Source organism: Micropterus dolomieu, linkage group LG12, assembly GCF_021292245.1.
Source record: "Micropterus dolomieu isolate WLL.071019.BEF.003 ecotype Adirondacks linkage group LG12, ASM2129224v1, whole genome shotgun sequence".
Taxonomy (NCBI): domain Eukaryota; kingdom Metazoa; phylum Chordata; class Actinopteri; order Centrarchiformes; family Centrarchidae; genus Micropterus; species Micropterus dolomieu.
The window spans coordinates 28,845,661-28,869,249 of NC_060161.1; the positions used below are offsets into that span (position 1 = coordinate 28,845,661).

Below are 23,589 nucleotides of genomic sequence, written 5' to 3' on the forward strand. Positions count from 1 at the left end.
AGCCCTTTTCTTGATTCCCTCTCTCTTTCATTTTCTCTCTCGCACACACACATGCACGTGTACACCCACATATAGTACGCTTGAGTGCCCTCTCTTCTGTCATCAACTGACTCACGCAGGCGCTTTTGGACTTCATATTTATGCATGTCTGTGAATGCAATTTGAGTCACACAATTGCATACACAGCTGGGTTAAAAGGGTGGAACAAGGGTCTGAGAGAATATTATCTGCATTGGTCAAGGCTCTTCCAGGTTGGCACACTCTCTCTCACACATACACACACACAAACAGATGCAGGTTTAAAGGGTGTAACAGGCGGGTCTGACAGAATACTATCTGCTTTGGTCAGGGCCCGGCAGCTTGACATGCAGAACCACACACAGGCTCATACACATGGCGTCTCGCCACTAATGCGATGTGTTTTTCTCATTAGGACCCAGCCATTGGAGGCAATTATACGGGTCATCCTGAATTTTAATGGAGAAATAATGGACTTGGAGGGAGGCAGAGAGAGACAGAGAGACAGTGAGGAGGGAGGAGAGAGGTAAAGGTAGCGAAAGAAGAAGAAAGAAGAAAGAAGAGACTATGACAAAGAGGAGAGCGGCGACAGCGAGCGAGAGAGTGGAATGATGGGCTGACATGAAATGTTTGTCACACCCGTGCTACCAATCTAAAACTTAACAAAGAAGTGTGTGTTTAAATAGAAACAAACTGGTCCTCTCTCAAAGTGAACAGTTAATCTTTGTGCTCTCACTAGTTGTAGAATTGTAGCATTTGTACCCGTTATCCTCCTTGTAAATGAAAAAGATGATAAAGATGAATTCTCAAAAATGTGAACAGTCTTCATTCTAGTGGAAACCATTGTGCAAAACAACCTCTCTGCTTTGGAGCCAAGAACAATACTTCCACTGGAGCTTAAAAGGTATAACAGTACGTGCATAACTTTATTGATCCCCAGGAGGGAAACTGGTTTGTTCACCTATACACAGGAAAATACTACAGAAAATTAAAAACTTTTATTTAAATTTTTTAAAAAAGTAATGTCTTACACCTGGTAGTGTGTACATCTATACCTGGTATTAATAAGTGCTTTTGTTGATTATCTTGATTATCTGCCTGTATTGTGATAAGATCTCAGTATGCAGATAAGCTGAGAGGGGCTAGCGGGTTTGTAAAACAAACATGACGTGTCCCAGGTCAAGGAAAGCAATGCTTTGGAAGGAGGCCTTTTTATTTCTAAACTGCTTCGTGCAAGAGAAGACTTGAAAGCTAGTTCTGTTACTTTTAGTTTTTCCTTTTGTAGCTTAAGCTAGCAGGAAGAGGGGGAGTTAAGTGATGTTTCAGACCACCTCCAGATGTGATCTGGCTGATCCAATTGTATTCCAGTCAAAATGCATTCTGCATGAACCATAGCTTCTGCTGCTGTCCTGCAAAAAGGAGCAAGCTACAAACCTTTCAGATACATTTCTTTATTGATATTCAGTGTTAGTGCATGTTGAGGGTGTAGCCTCTATGAAATTCCTTGAAGCTAAGCCAGGCTCATTATGGATTATACGTTATGATAAATAGGTTAACTTGTATCTTTATTGACCACACATGCACAGTGAAATCAACGATCTATTTACCTGAAAGGCAAATTGATACACAGGATAGTCAGTCCAGGGGGAACAGTAACAGTAGTTTGTTTTGTTATAAAAATGACAATCTCGACCCGAGCTGACCTTTATTTCTCCGGTGAATTTTAATACTTGGGCCAACATCCAAATGGGCAGTGTGTGTGTGGAATATCACACACATAATAAAGCTGTTGTTTTTATTATAAATTTGGATCTCTTGTTTTATTATTAGCTGACAGTCTAATCAATAGCCACCAGCACAGTTTGTGACGTGGAAATAATTGAGCATTTTCAGGTTTTGTGAATTAACATTATGAATAATATTAAAAGCAAAGTATCTTAAATGTTATAAGTATGGAGCTAATTAACTTTAGATTTAAATGAATATAACATACATAAAACCTGAACTTAAGTAAAGGATGAAAACCAACAATAAAGTTTTATGCGATAGAGTCTAATCGATAAACAGATCAAGGTCGGGTGAAAACACACATCATCAGAAAGGCTTGAATCAGTGAGAGACCTCTGCTTTGTTTTTAGACTGACAAAACCGACCCACAGTTGGCTTTCATCCTATTGGACAGGTAAACTAACAGTACTGCAAAGCATGTGAAATATATTGTGATTTTGTGATTTAGTTGGCTCAAGTCAGATAACGTTAGCTCACCAGCTGACGCCAAGCAGTTGCTAATTATATGCTGCTGTTTGCTTCCTTACGTTCAATTGAGATTAATTGATGTTTTACCGATACTCAGGTACACAGCTTCTCCACCGTCTCAGTACTTTATGTGACCCACATAATATACAGCGATGCAACATAACAGCGTAGACGACATGGAAGACCACTTCACTACAGTAATGTTACTTACTGCAGTCTAACTGTTATAAAGTGTAGCAACAATCTGATTTATTATACTTAGGCTAACTCACTAACTGTTTTGTTCTCATCCAATACATTTAGCTGTGCTCATATTGTTGAGCATCCGGTGAAAGATACAAAAAGAGTTATTGGAAAAGGGGCGGGGTTATGCCGATCGTGTTTGCTAAATACAGTCAGTGTAGTGTTATAATGTAACCAGCATGGATTAGTTCAACCTCAAGCAGATAAAGATATTACTGTAGCGTTACAGTGGGAGTTTAAATGAGTTTCCAGCATGTTGTGTGAAGCTGTCTCCCAGTGTTTCGGTGTCTGTGTGTCCGATTATGCCCGCTCATGATTTCGAGCACGCGCATGTGCACATACCAGGTTGCAGTCTGAAAACTGCAGCGCTAGTTGCCGCTGAAAACTACATATGGCCCCTTTTAATTAAAATTTGTTTAATAAATACAATAAAATATTTGAGGTTCATTGAATTTTACAAATACTTTACTAATATTAGCACTTCTATAAATTATAAATATATGCACATACAAACTGGACCTTGTTCAGACTTGGCAGGATATATGATCAGTGATGGGCTGTCTTTAAATCAGCTCAGACATGACCAACACTTTGCAGAGGAAGTGGCAGGAAGTTAGTTGTGAGGCTGAGCTCAGTCACCAATGAAGCTCTCTCTGTAGATTACCTTAAGTGCTTCATATTTATGTGGTTGTCAAACTGCAGTGGTTTTGCATAGTCTTAGCCTTTTCCCGTAAAGCTGTTCAAATCATGACTTAGCAATTCGGCGAAACTGATTAGTTTGATGATTTAAGTGGAATGAGTTCACTGTCTAGTAGTGATTTATTGTATTAATCAGAATTTAGTGTTGCTGTGTAAACTATCTCAGGTGAAATCATGAATGTTTTCATGCAGAAACGCTGATCTTTTAGTGGGTGTGTGTGTGGGTGTGTGTGTGTTTCCCTTGTGTATGGGAATAGTATTGATTGTGCATTAACGACTTAAACTATGTCTTTAAACAGAAGAGATCCCTGAAGAGAGAGCAAGCAATCAGCAGTAAGCTACTTGAGTGGAATAAAGTGTTTTCATGAGTGCTCTGTGTATCTGTGTCCACTGTACATGGAGGCGTTGTGTATTTTTTAGTGTAGCTTTGTAGAAAGAAAAAGTTATTTCTTCGATCCAAGTCTATGATCAGTGAAAAAGTATTCCTATTTCCTATATGTGGGTAGGAAGGCATGCGTTGTGTGTGTGTGTGTGTGTGTGTGTGTGTGTGTGTGTGGGGGGGGGGGGGTCCCATCTGTTTTTCAGCCTCTCTCCATCTCCTCTAGTCTGACTGCTCTTGGCTACAATCTATCTTCCTTCCCATCTGATGTTGCAGCATATCATTATAAAATCTACCAAACTGCATTTCTTTTCTCTCCTTCGCTTTCTTTTGTGTTTCAGTCATTCTCTCCAGCCTCTAGTTCTCATGTTTTCCTCTTCCACTGTGTTCACTGCAATGCTGCAGTCTGTGTTTCTTGTTCTTTTTCTCCCTTTAATGCAGGTTAAAAAAAAGAAAGATAATGTTCACAGCATCCAACAGTTTCACTATGCCCTGTGTGCCATATTTGTTTATGTTTGTGATGCTTTGACAAACGGACTCCCTAACTTTGATCAACACTTCTGTTGCACATATTGTGAATGGCTATAACACTGAAAAGTAGCTCTATGCTGCACAATATGACTGTGTTGCTGATTTAATTGCTACTGCTGTCAGAGAGGTATTACCTAGAGATGTAATTATGCACAAACATCCCCCTGTGACGCCTGAATGATTTAATATCTCTCACAATTTGTATGAATGTATGCATGAATTAACATTTCTGAAACATAGAACGTAACAACAAACGTATGCTCATAGACTGAATCTTATTGGGTTGCAGTTTTATTTTACTGGATTATTGGACTAATACAATGTGTGAAGCCTTTTCACAAATAGTCCTCTGTCCTCAGAGCCCCCCTGCTTTTTTACTGAGAAAGGAACTTTCTCTGTAATCCAGAGAATTTGTACTAGACAGATGCATTATGTGACAGCTGATTTAAAATGAAAATAAAAAACACATGGGAAATTGACAGCCACTAAAATTAAAAAATATTTCTGTGATGTCATTTGGACAGGTACAAGCACAGACGCACTGGCAATCTTACCCATCAGTCAGTCTTGACAAGAATTTATAGACACAAGATTAAAACACTAAACTACAAGGACTCCATCCACCGCCAACACATGAATGAACACGCTGCCAGACTTCTCAATTTAGCCACCGCTTTCATCTGCATTACCACTCAGTGATAAGGTAACCCTGAGACAAAAGCAAATGGGATTTAAATGTTCATTGTGATGGATTACCTTTCCCCAATCATGTTTCTGCAAGTTGGTTTTTATTCTGTTTTGAAATAAAAGGAAAGCAAGAGGGGCTTGGAAGATGCAAAACTGTACAAAACAGTACATATTGCTTTGTAAAACATACAAAAACACCAGTATGCTTTAATTTGGTGAAAGCTATATGCAGTAGTAATATATTCAGAATATCTATTATGCATCTAATGCATCCTCAACCTGAACTCAGGTTTCTATAATAAAATGATGTGATATATTTTAAATTAAACTATTATTTTTCTCCCAAAGGGCGCTGATGCTGCAGGCCAAGTGTTTACTCCACTGTGGCAAGTGTTTAGTCTTGACTCCAGACTAATTGCATCTTAGTCATTTTCAAAAAACACAATTAAATCAAGTTAGATAATTTACAGATTTCTGCCACTGGAGCTGTTACATCAGAGCCTGAGTGGTGCTTTTTGAGATCTTATGCAACAACTCTGAGGGCGTCAAGGCTTTTTAAAGATTGAGGAAAAGCTTGTGTTGCCCAGTAGAGAGCACACAGTGTTTATTGTTTATTATTAGTTTATTTTTTGGTTTGAGCCCCCAAAAAGCACAGCCTTGCCAACACTGGTGGTAACAGGGGATCTAATTAGCTAATTAGCAAACAAATTAACAAACCTTTTTATTCAGATGTATTTGCAGTAAATCTTTCAGTACCGAGGCGTGTTACTATGTGAATGTTAAGCAGGGTGTAGATTTCCCCAGATAGATAAAGGTTAAAAAGTTTACTTGGAAATCTATGACAACTTTTCCATTGCACATGAATGTGACATTGTCACAGCAGTATATTTTATTCCCACTATCTAATTCTGTGGCTTCAACCCTTATACTCCTGATATTGGCCGCTTGTGATGGTGGCTTCTTAAAAGTGCAGGTCTGAGGTGGCTGCCCGGGGGGATCCAGCTGGACTCTATTATATTTTCAGTGTTGCCTTCAACAATTAACTGGAAAAAGACAGAGAGAATGGGAAGGCAGGAAAGGAAATCAATATATGTTGTTGTCGAAGTCAACACATAATATAGAGCTTTCCAGCTTCATTGAGTAAAGCAGCTGTACCAACATGTACCCTCTTTCTGCCGAATGACTGAAACTAAGCAAGTTGGGGCTTGGCTAGTACTTGGATGGGAAACCGGCTGGGAAAAGTTGCTCCTAGAAGAGGTTTTGGAGGGCCGTATGTGTGGCAGTCTTCCCAATAATAAAAGCCAATTGCCCCAGTGTAGTGACGGAGATGCCGTGCTGTAGAAGATATCATCCTTCAGATGAGATATTAAACTGAAGTCCTGACTCACTGTGGTTATTAAAGATCTCTTGGTACTTTTCACCGGTTCCCCGGTGTTCTGGCAAAATTCCCAACCTGGCTTTCTCCATCTGGCCATCTAATCATCCCCCAGTGTAACTGGCTCTATGTTTCCCTCCCTCTCCACCTCAAGCTGATGTGTGGTGAGCGTCTGGCGCAAAATGGCTGCCATGCATCACCCAGGTGGTGCTTGAGATGAGTCCCCTTTACTCTAAAGCACTGTAAGACTCTGGATAAAGCGTTATATGAATGAAATTCATTGTTATAATGTATTATTTTATTGGAAATATCCTAAATAGGACCAACTCGGCTCGGAAAGCAAATAATGAGAAGTTGTACTTTGTGTTAATTGCTAATTAGCCAATATTAGCAGGCTAACATGAAGATAGTGAACATGGTAAACAGTTGCTTAACATCAGCATGCTTTTAAAGCACCACTGTTCCTAAGTATGCCCTTGGAGAGCTACCAGCATGGCTGTAGAGCGTCACTCTCGTTACATCACATATAGGAGTTAAACAGGCCTATAATCTCAGTTAAAACCAGTAAACAAACACACATAATTACATGTATTATGTAGTGAATGTAGCTGAAATTTGGCCTTTAAGGCTATAAAAACGCATTGTCTCCACCTCACAACTGAGTCTTATGGATTGTTGGCAATTTTCTACAACATCCATCGCCATGTTTGTAAATATGATTTAGTGAGTGTTTTATGGGCAGCTGCACTGGCGTTAAACAGATCCTCGTTATAGCCAGCGGCCATCCGACCACCAAAACCAGTTCAAACCATTTTTAAAATTGGCACCCTGTGGCAAAAGTTACAATGTGTACAATGGAGATTTAGATTACTTAACAGCCAATTCAATTTACAGACATTGAAGGGATAGTTTGGGAGTTTTAAAGTACCTCATTCAACCCAACTTCAAAAATTTCGAACTGTCCCTTTAAGTTTACATCTCCCTCAATCTCTTTTGAAATTAATGTTATGAACATTTAAAGGTGTTTTTAAACTTTGCAGTTTCTTGAAATTAAATGCTGACAAGACTAACAAAGACACTCTGAATAAAGAAACAATAAAGTTTGAGAGGTGACGTGTTCATGATTTATTTCCTCTGAGACCATTTCTTCCTTTGAGTGTCAGACGATTGACAGTAAGTGTGTGAAATAACAAGCACAGTCATGAGAAAAAATTAAAGTCAGGGATAATGAAGTAACAATAAAACCAGCACTCTGACAAAACCAAATGAAGGCTTTGAGTTTACTGTGATAGATTACCTCAGTTTGTGGAGGCTTTTTGTCGTACTGAACAAGAATGGATAGCTGCAATGGATTCTTCTGAAGAGAGGAAAATTCGTTGTAAATGTAAAGGAGAAGGGCAACCTATCTATTGAAACAACAGCGCAGCAAATACCTGATTTTTTTCAATTAGTACAGCTGAGGCTGGTGGAAATCTAATTTGTTTTAATATCAGTATTCATATTTGGTAATAAACCAAATAACGAGTTAGTCAGGGGATCATCAAAGATTGTAGGATCTTCTGGTGACCATGAACATATGTACAAAAAGTTTACTCACGATTATAAAAGTGAAATTAGTCCATATTTTAACATAGGTTATGTTTGTTCACCACTCATCCATGGTTTGCAGGGGAAAAGCAGAGATTGTTTAACATAACTTCCTCAGAGTATCTCAATACCTCAGAACCGCAGTGAAAGTCTATGCATGCATGTTGGTTGTGGTGATTGAAGATAAAACAATGTGTGGAGATTAGTGATTTAACAATACTGGACACTCAGTGTTATCTCACTATCATGCCCAACACTTCTGGATACCTACTAAGTGAAATTCAAGAGCTTTTTCTTTCTGTTTCAGACTAAAAAGCACATGTCAGATGTTGAACGCCTCAGGTCTGAAGGAAGTCCGTCCAACACGCCCATGAATACAACAAAACACTGGGGTTGCTAATCCAAGGGTGCATGTGATCAAATCAGCATTCGGCACATGTGAGTACATCAGGTCATGCATAGTTACACACACACACACACACACACACAAGTAGCAGTATCTTCTCCTTTTGTTGTAAAATGAGGTTCAGTTGTAAGAACGCAATATCAATTTTGTGAACTTTATTCTAACACACGCATTCCTGCTCTCACACCAGTACACAAATACAAATGTCAAACAGTACCCATCCTCCTCAGAGCTCAGAGGTGCTGTCAAACAACATCAGCATTCAGTGTTGTGTGGCTCCATCTATCCCTGAGCAGGAAAACTCCCACATGAGGTCATGTACACACACACACACGCAGACACACACACAGAGACACCAAAAGACACACATGCAGACAATATGTACAATACACTCCCCCTCCAGCCTTATTTCCCCTCTCTTCCTCTGTCTTTTTCACCTCTATCTCTTCTCAGTCTCCCACTTTATCCGATGGTGTCTATTTAAAGGGGACACATACACACCCTCTGTCTCTCTCTCCTCTCTCTGTCTCTTAAGTTGCAGCTTCCAACCAACTTTCACGACTTCACATTAATTATCTCAGTAAATTGCCTTCCTTGGCTCCTGTACACATCTTTACAAACTAGGTGGTGCTGGAAGCTCAGTGACGTACAGTAGCGAGTAGTTGAGAGCTGGCCTGCTAACTACTAGTTAGCATATTTAGCTTGGTTGCTAACAAAATGATTTAAACTTGCAAGAAATAAATTTTTTGGCCTCTTATTATATTACCTGATGTTAGCTGGCATATAGCCTATCCTATCATTTCCATTGTTGGCTTAGCATTTCAATACCACTATAAAATGTCACTGGTATTAGCACTAACACTGGTATTAGGTATTAACAGTGAAATTAAGTATTAGTTATTGTAGAGTTACATTTTGACATAAATACAGAGTTTATTATTTCATTTTAAGTCTTTTGTGAGTCTTTTTACAATAAGCACTCCTGGCTAGGTAATAAAAAAATGTTAAAACCCAAATGTATGACAACTTATTTATTGAACACAGATTAAATTTCATTCACAGTCAACATGAGCAAAAGAAAATGATTTATTCAACACTTTTGGTGCTAAAAAAGAGTAAGTTGAAACTTAAAACTTGAAATGATGAGAATTACGAATTAGAGATGATAATGCAGCCTGTATTTTATGATAGTGTCTTTGGTTCTGGTTCAGCATTGTATGGGTCTGTGTTGGAGTGGAAATGATAGTTTGCTGTGGTGTGTGCGGGTCTGACATGCTGGCAGTTTTGCTTTAGGATACTTGGTGACCCCTGACGTTGTTGTCTGGAAAGGGGCAACCATCAACTGGTGTAATGAATTTGATTTTTCATCATCTACAGACTGCAGACATTAGCTAAATAAGCAAGGATATTGTAATCATTGCAAGACTTTAGTTCACTGAAGCAAGTGCCTGCACTGTACTGGATTTCCTTTATGACCTGGAAAAAAAAGCTGACCCCTCCAATTGCCATTGTAAAATTCGTACCCTGCTCCAAACTGAACCCAATAACGTTAACCCAAAATCCTAGGCCCTACTTGTCAAGGTCACCTTTAATTGGTGCTCAAAAAGGTTAAAAAACAAGAACATACATACACAGATTCAAAGGCATGTTTTTGTAGGTGACCTTTAAGCCAGTGTGGGATCCAGACAAATCTCTTTTTCCCTTCCTCTCTTGCTACCTCCTGCTCTCTAAGTCTCACGTGATGATGAGACATGATGTACTGGGTCCATCTGGCTGTGATGACTATGGCCTTGTATTGATTCAGAACCAGACACACACATGTTTGTTCCTCTATCCCTGTGGGTGCTTCTCATTGACAAAATGCCTTCCCAACCTTAACCCTTACCCTAACCAGAACCTAATTGTACAACAAATTCTCACTCCCAGCTCGTCACATATGGACGCTTGGTCAACACCCCTTGGCATTGCTTTTTAACGCCCTGGGTACCCCTTTAGCGTCGTTTTTTTGGACGTGTAGGGCTCCTCTGCAGCAATACATACTGTATATAACATCCGGCCAAGTTAGCAAACAATAAATATGCAAAGTTCAGTTAGACTTTCAAAATCAAACTGTTTGTTAACGTTCTAAAACGTTGTGAAACAACGCATTTTGGTTAGGTTTAGGCACCAAAAGTTTTGAAAAACATCACGGTTTGGCTTTAACTTCAAAAGTTAACCCACACGTCCACCCCAACCACCTCCTTACTCAGACTTTACTGGTATATATTATAACCTATTATTATATCTTTAGCGTTAAAAACAACGCAACAGGACTTCCTCCAGTGCAATGAACTATGCCGATAAGGGGCTCCCCAGTGCGCTACAAACTGATGCCAAGGGGTTTTGGGCATGCGTCCATATGTGATGACTTGGGAGTGAGAACGGGTTGAATTGTAACCTGAACCCTAAAACCAAGTCTTTACTCTGAAAAAGCAGTCTCTACCCGTGGAGTCCTAAATTTTTGTCCCTACCATGACACAAGTCCCCATCGGTAAGAGTGCATTCAGGTTTAAGTCCCCACCGGGATATAAAAATATGAAATACACAGACATATACATGTTCTCTCTCAGGAAGGAGGAGAGAAAGGTCATGTCTCTCAAGTTAATTAGTCTCTCTAGCCTTCAGGTCTGGAGGAGCTTTCCTCTCCACTTCTTGTTTCATGACTTCCTCTCTCCCTCATTCTTTCTCTCTACAGTCTTCCACCAGAGCATGACGGTCAGATAACCTCTCTTAACACTGCATTGCATGTGTTTATGTCCTGCCTCCTCACTTCCATATTTGCTGTGCAAAATGTGCACAAACACACACAAATGCAATATTCCCAATATCTTTGATCCTAAAGCCAAAATCAATTTGTTTAGTTGATGTGGTGGAGCTATTAAGTTTAATTACTTCTTCACTGTAGCTGAAGGGGCAAAATGTGTGTGTTTGGCTTAAGGGAACAGCCATAATGAAGTGTGAATCTATCTGATAAAAACGTGGGTGAGTCAGTGAACTACCCCAAGAGACAAACACAGATTACCTCTGTAGGGGTGTGTTTCTTGAACTCTCTTCTCTCTAAGCTACTTATTTGCTTTCAGATCGATGGTTTTGATATCTTTGTACACATTCAGAGGGCAGCTGAACTTGAATTAAACTTTCTAACCTACTCGTGGTGTATTTCATATTTACTTTATGAAAGCTAGGATTTTAGAAATACCGACATTTTTTAGTGTTTGGATTTTCCATTTAATACTTATTTAGTTAGCAGTACAGTTCAGAAATCAACAATAGCTTATAAACGCAACACAACTAATCTCTGCTAAACACCTATCTCACAGCATGGTCTCTGATTGACTGACACTTAGTAGTAGATTACTTATTGTATTTATTTCAAGGAAAACTACTATACAATAGTGTCAGTCCACACTGATCTCCTGTCCTCTACTCTGCCCACATTTAAGCAGTATATCACCTGCCACACCAGGGACAATAAAACACTGGATTTATTGTATGTTAACACCAAGGATGCATACACTGATCTGATCACAACCTGGTGCACCTCATGCCTGTGTACAACCCTATGGTACACAGGCAGCCAGCTGTGACCCACACAATGAGAAAATGGTCGGAGGAGGGTGAGGAAGCCTTGAGGGACTGTTTTGAAAAGACCATGTGGGATGTCTTGATTAATGATCACAGGGAGGATATCAACAGCCTGACACACTGCATCACAGACTATATTAACTTTTGTGTGGAAAACACTGTACCCAACCAAACCATACGGTGTTTCTCCAATAACAAGTCGTGGATTACTCCTGCTCCTGAAGGAGAAGAGGACTTTTAGGTCAGGAAATAAAGAGGAGCTGAAAATTGTGCAGAGGGAGTTGAGGAAGAGGATCAGGGATGGTAGATGCAACTATAAAATGAAAATGGAGGATCAGCTGCAGAATAACAACGTCAGAGGTGTCTGGAGGAGCCTGAATACCATCTCTGGGTATAAAGTCACCACACCTCAACCGGATGTGGACAATCAGTGGCTTATATATTTTTTAATAGATTTGACCAGGCATCTGCCCCTCCCTCTGTCCAGACACTCCTTATGAGAACATCACCATCGTTGACACTTGGTTCAGAGCCTTTTCACACCTCCAGCACACCTACTCCTCCATATCCCATCCCCGCCTGAGTTCAGCTACCCTCAGCTCTGCGCACCCAACCACAGAATTGTCTCTTACCGTCAACCAGGTGAGAGGAGAGCTGAGGAGACTGAAGATGAGGAAGGCAGTAGGACCAGATGGAATCAGTCCAAGGCTCCTTAGGTCTTGTGCTGACCAGCTGTGTGAGACTCTTCAGTACATGTTCAACCTGAGCTTGAAGCTGGGGCAAGGCTCTTCGGTGGCATCAGCCATCATCTTTGGTGTGGTATCCTGGAGTAGCAGCATTACAACGGCGGACAGGAAGAGGCTAAACAAACTGATTAAAAAGGCTGGTTCCTGTCCTGGGGTGCTCACTTGGGCCAGTAGAGGTGGTGGGAGAGAGGAGGGTGAGAGCTAAGCTCTCATCCATGTTGGAGACCTCGTCCCACCCCCTTCATGCATCACTAACATCACTGAGCAGCTCTTTCAGTGGCAGACCTATACACCCACTCTGTGTGAAGGAGAGATTCAGAAAATCTTTTCTTCCTGCAGCCGTGAGACTTTATAATCAGCACTTTTAAGCATTAAACAGTAACCACTACTCAGAGACTAAGTGGAAATTTATGGACAATGTCACTTTGCATTGTTAATATTGGAATTTCTTTTTATCTGTTTATCTTAAATGATGAACCTGTGAAATAAACAATTTGTTTTTATCATGAAGGTCTGAATGCCTGTTCAAAGGTCTCTCCGTACTGCCAGGAATAACATTTTACTGAAGCAATATGGAATCTTTTATATATTTCTTTATTTGGCTGAAAATGATTCACATTCTGTGAATAAAAATACTGCCAGAATAAATATGTTTTTAATTGTACAATTAAAAAAAACAATAGCAATAAATAAATAAATAACTCACCCACAGATGCTTTCACCCCAAACATTTTCCAGAAAAAATACCAAGGACATTATCTGAGTAACCTCAACGGTACTTAGCACTCCTGATTTCATATGATGTTATGACAAGCTCCACTAGGTCCATTCAAGGTTGTTGTTTTTTTAAAGTGAATTAATGTAATGGATTTATGCCACTGGTAGGGAATTGACCACAGGACAATTAGGACTCACTCGGGATGACATTGAAGGCTAATGAATGAATGAGAATGAGAATTACTATATTATTTTGAAATAAAGGTTAATGGAACGTAGGATATATTTGTATGCAGCCTTATACATGTATATTGTGCAGTTTGTATGTCTAGATCTATATGAGCATCTGTTCAAGCATGTACATGAAGGATCTCCCATAGGTGATCAGGAGATCTGGTGACTGCGAAGGCCATAGCAAATGATTTACATAATAATAATAATAATAATAATAATAATAATAATCCATCCATCCATCGTCACCCGCTTATCCTGCGTACAGGGTTGCGGGGATAATAATAATAATAATAATCTTTATTTATAAAGCACTTTTCAAAACAATGTTACAAAGTTCTTTCACAAGAGCAAAGAGTTTTTCTGCAAATACACACAGCAAATAAAATAACATACACAGTAAAAGCAGGACGAAAGTTATGAAATTAAAATACATATATAAGCAAAATACATAATTAAAATAAATCAGGAAAGACTCTTCTATAAAAGTATGTTTTAAGAGGGGACTTAAAAGAGTTCACTGACTCAACCGCCCTGATTTCCTTGGGCAGGCTGTTCCAGAGCCTCAGGGCCCTGACAGCAACCACTGTTCGGTCACCCCTCGTGCCCTATGGCCGGGGGCGTTGTCATCCTGAAAGAGACCATCCCCATCAGGATAGAAATATTTCATAGGATGAAGATGATCACTCGAAGATGAACAACTTTGTATTGATTTGCAGTGACCCTTTACTCTAAAGTGGACCCAAACCATGTGAGCAAATCCCCTCACTGTAGGGGTCAAGCATTCAGGCCTGTACAGTTCTCTTGGTGAATGCCACACATGTACTCGCCCACTTGTTTAGAACATGGTGAACCCTACTATAATATCCCAATGTTGGTGACAGACTTTCATTGCTGCTGACACAGCACGTACTTGTGATCGCATGCACTGATATTCTCAGTCACTCTTCAGTTATTCCATACATATCACACTGATGCATGAGCATCACAGCCATCAAACATGTGCCGTCAACCACAATTTCCAACAATTTACTAATGTCTTTCCCATAAATCTAAATGCAGCTGTCATCGTAATCACTGTTCCCATTGAAACACTAGCCAGTTGAGCAGTCTTTATGATTGAAGCTCCTGCCACCCTTTTGCTACCATTTGTATGCATGCCAAAGAGCATGATTGGATAGTAATTTCTTAATTGTACCATGCTGTATGGAAGCATCTGCATTCCTTATGTTTCTCCACTCATTTATTCAGTTTTTTCCCTATAAAAAAAGTATGTATATATATATATGTGTGTGTCGGTATGTACTCCATTTTCACAATCCTTCCACAAAGAAATTAATATTCCTATTATATCATGGATGTATTTTTGCCAAGAACCTTCAGAACTGAAAGCAGATAAAAAACGAGGGGAAAGGTTAAGAAGTAGATATTTTTTTTCACTCTCATATTGTCCTCTCTCTTCTCCTGTCTCACTAAATTGACATCAACACTGTTCATTTTCCTTTGCTCAATCTTTGAAGTCGACAGGGAAAATGTCGGGGCATCAGTGACATCTGAAGCTAGGGGGAATGCAGTAACTTACCTTGCAGCAGCTTTTCTTTATGAGTATGTTTTGCTGGTGTAAGGTTTTTGAAAGTTCATTAAAAGGGACTTTTCGGGGATGCATTTTCACTTAACACAGAATCTATTGTATTTCACATGATATCGTCTTGGACTCTCAAAGCATCAGTTCTTGGTTGTCAGTGGCACCTCACAATCTTGATCACACTTCCCTTCACTTTGTTGTTGCCAGGTAACTGAGATTTTCTGTTTTTTTGTGAGCAGAAACTTTAAAATTATGATTCAAATATGAATGAAGTTATATTTATCCTCCCTGTACAGTACTTCCATTTATTCAGTTTTCTCTCTCTCTCTCTTTCTATGTCTGTTAGCTTGTTTTTCACATATCAGAATCAGAATCAGAAGGAGCTTTATTGCAAAGTAGTGTTTTACACATACAAGGAATTTGCTGTGGTGCTACACGTAGACAAACATACAGTCGACATAATTAAATGTAGAAATATATAAATATGGAATGAATATGGTGCCAAAGTGACAGCATCACGGCCATCAAGAAGCCAATTCAATCAGTTGGCACAGAGACACTTCACTCCTCTTCACCAGCTCAGTTTAATTGTGGTTTACAGAACTTGAGATAGTTATTTTCTATAAATGTGGCCTACTCCTTTTTAGAGCCACAACAAATGCAGTGATTCTAAATGACTAGGCCATGACTTGGCTGTCTAATGAATGCTAGGTAGTTTTAAGATTGCAAACATCATTTTTTTTGTCTTTTTAGAGCCTGAATACAGACACAGGGCTTTGGTATAGCCCTAGAATTCGCCATAAAGCAGTTGACACACAATATCTGAGGACCAAGGCCCCTTTTATTGATGTGTAAGAGACTTTTTTTATATAGCTTAATGGAAAGCTTTTTTGGACACAATGTGAGACAATGAAATAGCCTGGCTCATCTCTGTTTTTGACACGGCTATTGTGCCATTTATAGTGTTGCTGTGTCTATCCATGGTACTGACACTGCTTAGGGATTGGGTGCGGCCCATTACCCACACTTATGGTATTTGTGATGTATTTCTGTCAACTCTCACAGTCCCCAAGTGCCAATTAAGATCAGGAGCATATGGAGGTTCATCAGAGGTCACTGGGACATGCTTGATTAATGCGAACATCCTGTGGCTTGTGCATTTGGCTCAATCGAGCTCAGATGATCTGTTGGTTTTATTTCAAATGTAACTGGTCTATTCAACTTTATGACCTTATCCATGGTGCTAATATACTTACCATGACATGTTTATCGCCTTACGTAATACCTTACATGACCTGACGAAGAGGTAATCTGTTATGTACCTTAAGGAACTTTTCTTTTGCTTTGCCTGTAGCTAACCCATAGCCTGTACCCCTATATATTCATTGTGGCATTAGTATTTCTCTGTAATACTACCACGTGTCCACGACACTAACACACTTATCCCAACAGATTTATCACCTTGAAATCAAAACACCGACCTAGAAGTGAACTTCTATATAACCTTGAGTAGAGTTCTGTTACCAGACCTTAATCCAAAGGGTCCCAACAAAGTACTGGAATTCAAGTTGGGACTTGGTAACAGCCGGGGTCAGTCGGGTACTGCTACAGATAACGTGTTTGGCCAGATGCAGGGCTCAGATTTTCGCCCCTCGCAGAACTCTAGCCTTGAGCCAACACATTCCCATTTGTCTTTTGGTATTACACTGTCCATGGTGCTTATATACTCATTGAGGAAGAGGTGTTTGTCTACAACACTATGGCACTGTCTGTGATGCTAAGACATTAATCGCAAGTTATCACCTCACTAAAAACACCTAATGTGACCAAGCAGTAAGCTTTATTTATGCCTTATGCTATTTCTGAAAAGTGTGTTTTAGATTGGGTCCAGGTTTCTATTGCAAGTAGTAGTAGTAGTATATGCAGTGCTCAGTGGGAAGAGGAAGAGAGTATCCAATGCAATTTTTGCTTTATTTTATACATTACTGACCAGTGAATTGAGTTAAAAAAGCAAATATATAGCTTCAAGACTGGGTTTAGGATAGACTTACATAGTGGATCTTCCTTTGTCTTTTGCTATGATGCTGTCCATGGTGCTGATGTACTCATTGGAACATGTGTATTTTTGTACAGCGCTATGACGTCTATATGAAATATTGGTAATAAAGCAAATTACCCATGTTCCGGTATCTGCCTAAATTTCGAGCTTTCTGAGTGAATAGCATAACAGCAATTATTTCACATTATTACAAGAAAATCTATCCATCTTTAACTCAAATGTATATGTGGCTGCACAGAAACTCATTCCCATTAATTTCAGTGAGGGGAACATGACATTAGCTTACTCGTTCCTGACAGGGCTGCAAACTGGGACAGATGCAATGCTTGAAGTTGGAAATATTTCTTCTGCTAATAAAGTTTTGTGGTTGAAGTGGGCATTCGGGTATTAATTAGCAGCTCCCATAGCCACAACAATTGCTCCTCACAGGCTTCTAATTGCCAAAGATAAAGGTATGTGGGTGTATATGGGCTTTCTGTCTTTGGGACACTCAATTGACAACCCATCACCACACCCCCGCTGGGTGCATAAATCCAAATTAGCTCTCCTCACGCCCTCCATATTTTTATACAGAAAGCAGACATATGTCACCAAATCATTGATGACATTTGTGTAGTTATTCTTAGTGACAATAGTCCATTATCCTTTTTTAAAATTAGCTGACAAATTTCAGGAATACAGGCACACAAGTGTGAATCATGTACTTCAGCTCAGAAGAAGCTCAGAAGAACACTGATTATCAGTCAAGCTGCCATTGAGCAAAACTTCCTTGCCAAAACTCCCTCATAATTAAATGTACTGTAGCTGTATGAATGTGAATCCCAGGATGTTGGAGTAAAAGTGTTAAAAACATCCCACAGAGATGTCTCGATAGATACTTACACCTTCATCTTAAGATGTAGTAAACACAAAATAATGTCAGTCTGCATAACATGCACACACATATACCCACAAAGTAATTGTTTGCCTCCAGGCTGTCTGTCAGATACTGTCTGGCTTTATAATGACATGCTAATAAGGCACTAACTACAGAGAAAAAAGCTAACAAGCTTTGCAATTAAAATGACCGAAAATTCTTCCCTCCCCTTCACTCCTGCCTCTCTTCTGTTCCTCCCCAGGGGGGCCCGGGTGTTTTGTCAGCCTTACTTGGTTTAAGTAGTTTCTATAATGGAGGCAGGCCCATCAAGAAAGTGTCAGTTAGGAAGCGTGTGTGCACAAGAGGAAGTGAGTGTGTTAAGTGTGTCTTTTTATTTAATCTCCAATAATGTTCCTGTTTTTAGAGTGGTGTGCTGTGTCAGAATGTAGAGGAAAACTCCCTGGAGGGGTTTACTACACACATACGCAGACTCACACAAGGCGGCACGCACCGTCCTTCTCCTCTTTCCTCTTTCTTCTCCTCCTCAAAGTCAATTTTGTGATAATGCAAAAAGACATGGTCTGAACATTTCTAGTCAAGCAGAGAGGGAGGCCATAGAGGACATGAGAAGAGGGAGAAAGAGACGAGATGTTCCTGTTAGGAGACCCTGAGAGGGTTTTAGCGTTTCCGCCAGCATTTGCATAAATTGTCGGACGCATCTCCCCTGTTGACTGTTGAATGATTTGAAGCAGCGATCTACCCACTCAACACCCCTCATTAAATATGAACATGAAGTCCTTATGGTGTGTCTCAGTCTCAGGGACTTATAAAGTCACTTAAATCAGTCAAAAACAGCCAAGGCCAGTCAACAGCGATGGCAAGACATCCATGAAGAGACCTTTGTGTCGCTTGCTGTGTGTTTGTGTGTGCTGCTTTGCTTTTGAACTCAGAACAAGCTGCAGTGTCTGTATAAGGCAACAACCCCTTCCTCCACTTTCCCTCTGTGTGTCGACGAGTGTGTTTCTTTCAAAGGAGTCTACTGGAAAGCAAACACATGCACACATACACACACATACACACACAGGAAGACACAATGCCTTGTAGAGTCATTGCTGCCAGTGGCCGATGCACTTTTCTTTAGCAGCTGTGTTTGCTTTAGTGTCTCATCTTTAAAAGAAACCAAAATCTCACAGGTTTTTATTTGTTGTCAGGAGGAGATTTACAGCCATGCAAACTCTCCACTCTTAATCTTCCTCTCCGACAAAAGTTGTGAGGGCAGAGGCAGCATTAAAAGAATCACATTTATGAGCATCCCACACTTTCAGTGTTTCCATAACCAAGTCCTGAAAAATTGTATTTATACAAAGTTTCAGAATAAAGTCCAAAAGAAATATTATACAGCACTGTTATATAGGGTTGTAAATTTTTTAGCAACCTTCAAAAAAGTAGCCTGGGCTTCTGCAACTATTCATAGTTCTGACATATACAAACTTTATTTCCCCCCCACAAAACTCATATTCTTTACAATGATTTGGAATATAAATATTTTACCGTTTGGTGGATCTGTCCTACAGTTCTGTGAGGGTGTACGTCTTCAGCATGGGGAGGATGCTGCATTTTCTCTAATAAACTACACTGGGAATGCAGAGTACAAACCCCAATAAGGAACAAAGTACAAGGTAGATTTATTTGTCACAATACAACAGGTTGTAGAGTGAAAGTAAGTTTGTAACTGCCTTACGTAGCGGACAATATACACATAAAAGCAATTCTAAAAATGGTAAACAGAAATAAACTATATTCAATGGAGCAGTGCTGAGGATGAATTAGAGTTTAAGAGTCCGATAGCTTGGGGGGGAAAGCTGCAGTCTGGTGGTGTGGCAACAGAAACTTCTGTATCTCTTCCCAGAAGGCAGCAGGGTGAACAGGCTGTGGCTGGGTGGGTACTGTCCTTTAGTATCCTTTGGGCTCTGCAGGCACCTCACCTCACCGACATCACTGATGCTCGGGAGATGGGTACCAATGATCTTCTGAACAGTTTTAATCATATGAATCGCTAAGAATTCATATCAAAAAAGTGCTACAGAATGTTTGATATTTTAGCACTGACTAATGATCAACACGCTAATTCAAAGTCTTTAATGTTATTTGTGGACAAGACCAAGATGACTACTGAAAACAGTGTGAGCCAATCTTTACTGTGAAATCAGATTCAGGAATATTGCACAAAACAGGAGAATGGTTGAATTCATTTGGAGCTAAAGGTGCTTAAAGGTTAGGTTCAATGTTAATATGAGGCTTCAGTAGTCTGAGTTAGTTGAATTGAATTGAATCTACTCCTGGCAGTCGCTACTGGGTTCAATGCTGTTGTTTAATTCTGGCAACAAAGCTACATGCGACTACCAGGACAACACAAATAGCAAGTTTTGCAAGACTATAGCAAAACTTGCTATTTATAGCAATAGCAAGACTGCGTAACCTTTGGAAAATATCACCTCAAATTAGGAGGGACGAGTTCTTTTGGAGGGTGTACCCGACTTCAGAATGAGGAGGTTTATGATTATTTGTGGGTCCATTCAAACTGTGTGGTCTTTTTCAGGGAGAACCTGTACTCCCACTGGAAGAACATCCGTGGGTGCAAGTCATGATAACATTGTTAGTGTCATTCTTGCATTGTTGGCAAGAAAATAGGCGCAGTAAAATGCGTCACAGATGTAGGAGAAGAGAAACAAATTCAAGCCCAAATTGAAACCTTGATTATTTTCTCCCATTAGGTTGGGGAATAGCTCATTTTCTTCTTGCAACATTTTCATGTAGGTGCTCTCTTCAGTCGTGCTCCCTCTGGCTTTGTATTGTTTTTTTCTGGTTGGTAGCGTTAATAAATCAGGGGAAAAACTCCATATTCAACCCGTTCTCATCCCAACTCGTGACATACAGACAAGACCCCTTGGTGTCGCTTTATAATGCCCTGGGTACCCTTTAGCGTTGTTTTTGGACATGTAGGGCTCCGCTGTCAAGTTAGCAAGGATAAATAAATGTGCGGTTACACTTTCAAAATAAAACTTGTAATTAAAGTTGTGAAACGTCGCAATGTCGTGGTTAGGTTTAGGCACCAAAAGTACTTAAATTAAGTATGTTACTTAAGTGACTTAAGTTAACATAAACATAAAAACTATGCTGACTTTTTGATTCACACAGGAACAGTGGTCTCGGACACTGGTCTCCTGGTTGAAAGTCCGGTTTCTGTCTACATAAACCACGTCCTTACTTGGACTTTTCTTCAATTGCTACGAGTAATTTTAGTGTTGAACAATGTTGCTAAGGAGCTTCCCCCATTGCATTAAACTAGGCTGCCATATGCGTTGGTGCCAGACGCCAAAGGACATGACATAGCATAGGTATTTGATGCCATGGAAATGAGAACGGGGTTCATTCCCACTGAAGTTTATTTTTGCAGAAACTTAATGCATTTTTTCTCTGTTCTTTTTTAGTAACAGCATTAGACAGCAAGGTTGCAGAGTTATTCATCTTTGCTTTCCTCCATCTCTGCCTCTCATATTTTCCCTTCTCCTCGTTGACATAACTAGTGACAGGAGCCAACACAATAAAACTTAACGTGTCACTGGAGCCATGAAGTTCCACCTACACAGTGTGCAGTGTGTGTGTGTGTGTGTGTGTGTGTGTGTGTGTGTGTGTGTGTGTAACAGTTTTAAGGTGGTAGATTGAAGGTGAAGGCCCTAGTATTGTCATGCCCAACACTACAGAGACACACTTCTCTCTTTCTGTCACCCACTGCCCTTCAGCTAAAAGGACAAATAGCGGAGATAAATTTTCGGCTCAAGCTAAACCTTTGTAAGGGAAGGTATTACACCACCAGTCTGTCTCATCATATTCTGACACGCACAAGATTAATTAATTTAGGCAAAGGAAGGAAGAAGTAGGGTCAGGGGGTTGTGAGGAGCACGAGGAATGGGAGAATGACAGGGATTGTGAGTGGAGAACAATGTAGCAAATACAGACTGGCATAAAAGTTTAAATGCATTACACTGACAAGAAATGTGTGTGTCATGTGACAAAAGTTAAAGCAATTTTATGTAGTAAATGTATCTTAAAATAACAGCTTCAAAATCATGTTGATGGTGCACTGACTTATAATAGCGAGAATGTTGTCTAATTGCCTCTAGACCTGGTATTGAGCTATGTAACATTGGAATCCCTTTTGCTAGAATAGCGTAATGCTTTACGGCACCACGTCACACACCATCAAGACTCAGCATGGTATCTCAATATGGATGTCATGTCAGAGGCTGCAAAGAGACCGAAGAAGATGTTGTCGAAGGAAGTGAGGAAAAGAAAAAGTGACCAAGCAAGAGACTGGACAAGAGTAAATATTAACTAGGGGTTAAGCGTCTTGCTCAGGGACACATTGGTGGATAGGTCACAGAGGGGGATTGAACACAGACCTCTGACATCAAAGGCAGGCATCTTATCCACTGCACCATCACCACCCCTTTTGTAATCATGTACGGGTACTGTCGACTGTACGACGATTGTCAAATCTTAAATAATACTGCTTTATAAAGTGTAAATCTAGGCTGAGATGATTCATTTTAAAAATGTTTGCATCAATTTACAGTGTCTTGCGCAACATTTAGCAAATTTGTTAGCTTTTCTTGTAGAAAGGTGATAACTAAAAGATCTATAGTAAAACACAGCAGAGCAGTAATTTATATACTGTACAATTTCAGAACCCAGTGGCTATTGTCTATCAACAATTTAGCTTCTGGGGTCAACGGCCAATGTTTTTAATGAGCATTTTAATATTTTTATGTAGTTTTTCCTTTCCGTTTTTAATGCATTAAGTACACTTTGTGAATGAAATGTGGTATACAAATAAACTTGCCTTGCTGAAATGCAGCATATCTTGCATTGTATGCTCTAGAGCAGCCACATTTTCATTTTCTTATTTTGCTGATATTTTTAGTTTACAAGCATTATTAAAGCATGTTTGCAGCTCATTTATGATCAGTGTGGTAACAAATACTTTCAGGCTGTATTTTACTAGTTTTAATTACCATATGCAGCACACCTTCTTACCTTTTCATTTGTGTTTTTCTGTGACGGACCACCGTCACTACGGTTGAGTATTCGCTGTGATTGCCATTCCCACAAGCCTGACTCTTTGACGTTGGTGTCAAGTTGCATGTTTGGTACCCTGTAGACCTGGGTTCAAATCCGGGTAGGGTTACTACTCTTGCCTTTCCATCACAATTTCTGTACATATATTCTGTATTGATTTCTGTATTTCTTTAAACACTGTATATTAGCAGCAGTGGTGCAACTTCTCCTGCTTGTACAAACTCAGAGAAACATTACAAACAAAATAAAATGAATTTTGCTGTATGCATATAAGACACCTACAGATGAAATGCATTATTAGAAATTAATTGCATGTAATTTATATACATTCACAACTTACTTTTATGTTTCAAGGATGCAAGTGGCTTCTGTAAAAACAGAAAGGAGGTGGAAAGATAGTGGAAGAAAATAAGAAAGAGCCATGCATTAACAAGATACTTACAATCCAGCA

General features: G+C 39.7%; 1 protein-coding gene across 1 annotated transcript in view; it reads left to right on the plus strand.

Moving 5' to 3' along the window:
• Positions 1–23,589, plus strand: part of htr2cl1 (5-hydroxytryptamine (serotonin) receptor 2C, G protein-coupled-like 1) — a 175,004-nt gene that overhangs the window by 68,322 nt on the left and 83,093 nt on the right. The window contains exon 2 of the mRNA XM_046064794.1: positions 8,083–8,213. The gene's annotated coding sequence lies outside the window, so the exon portion shown is untranslated. The remainder of the gene's footprint in view (positions 1–8,082; positions 8,214–23,589) is intronic.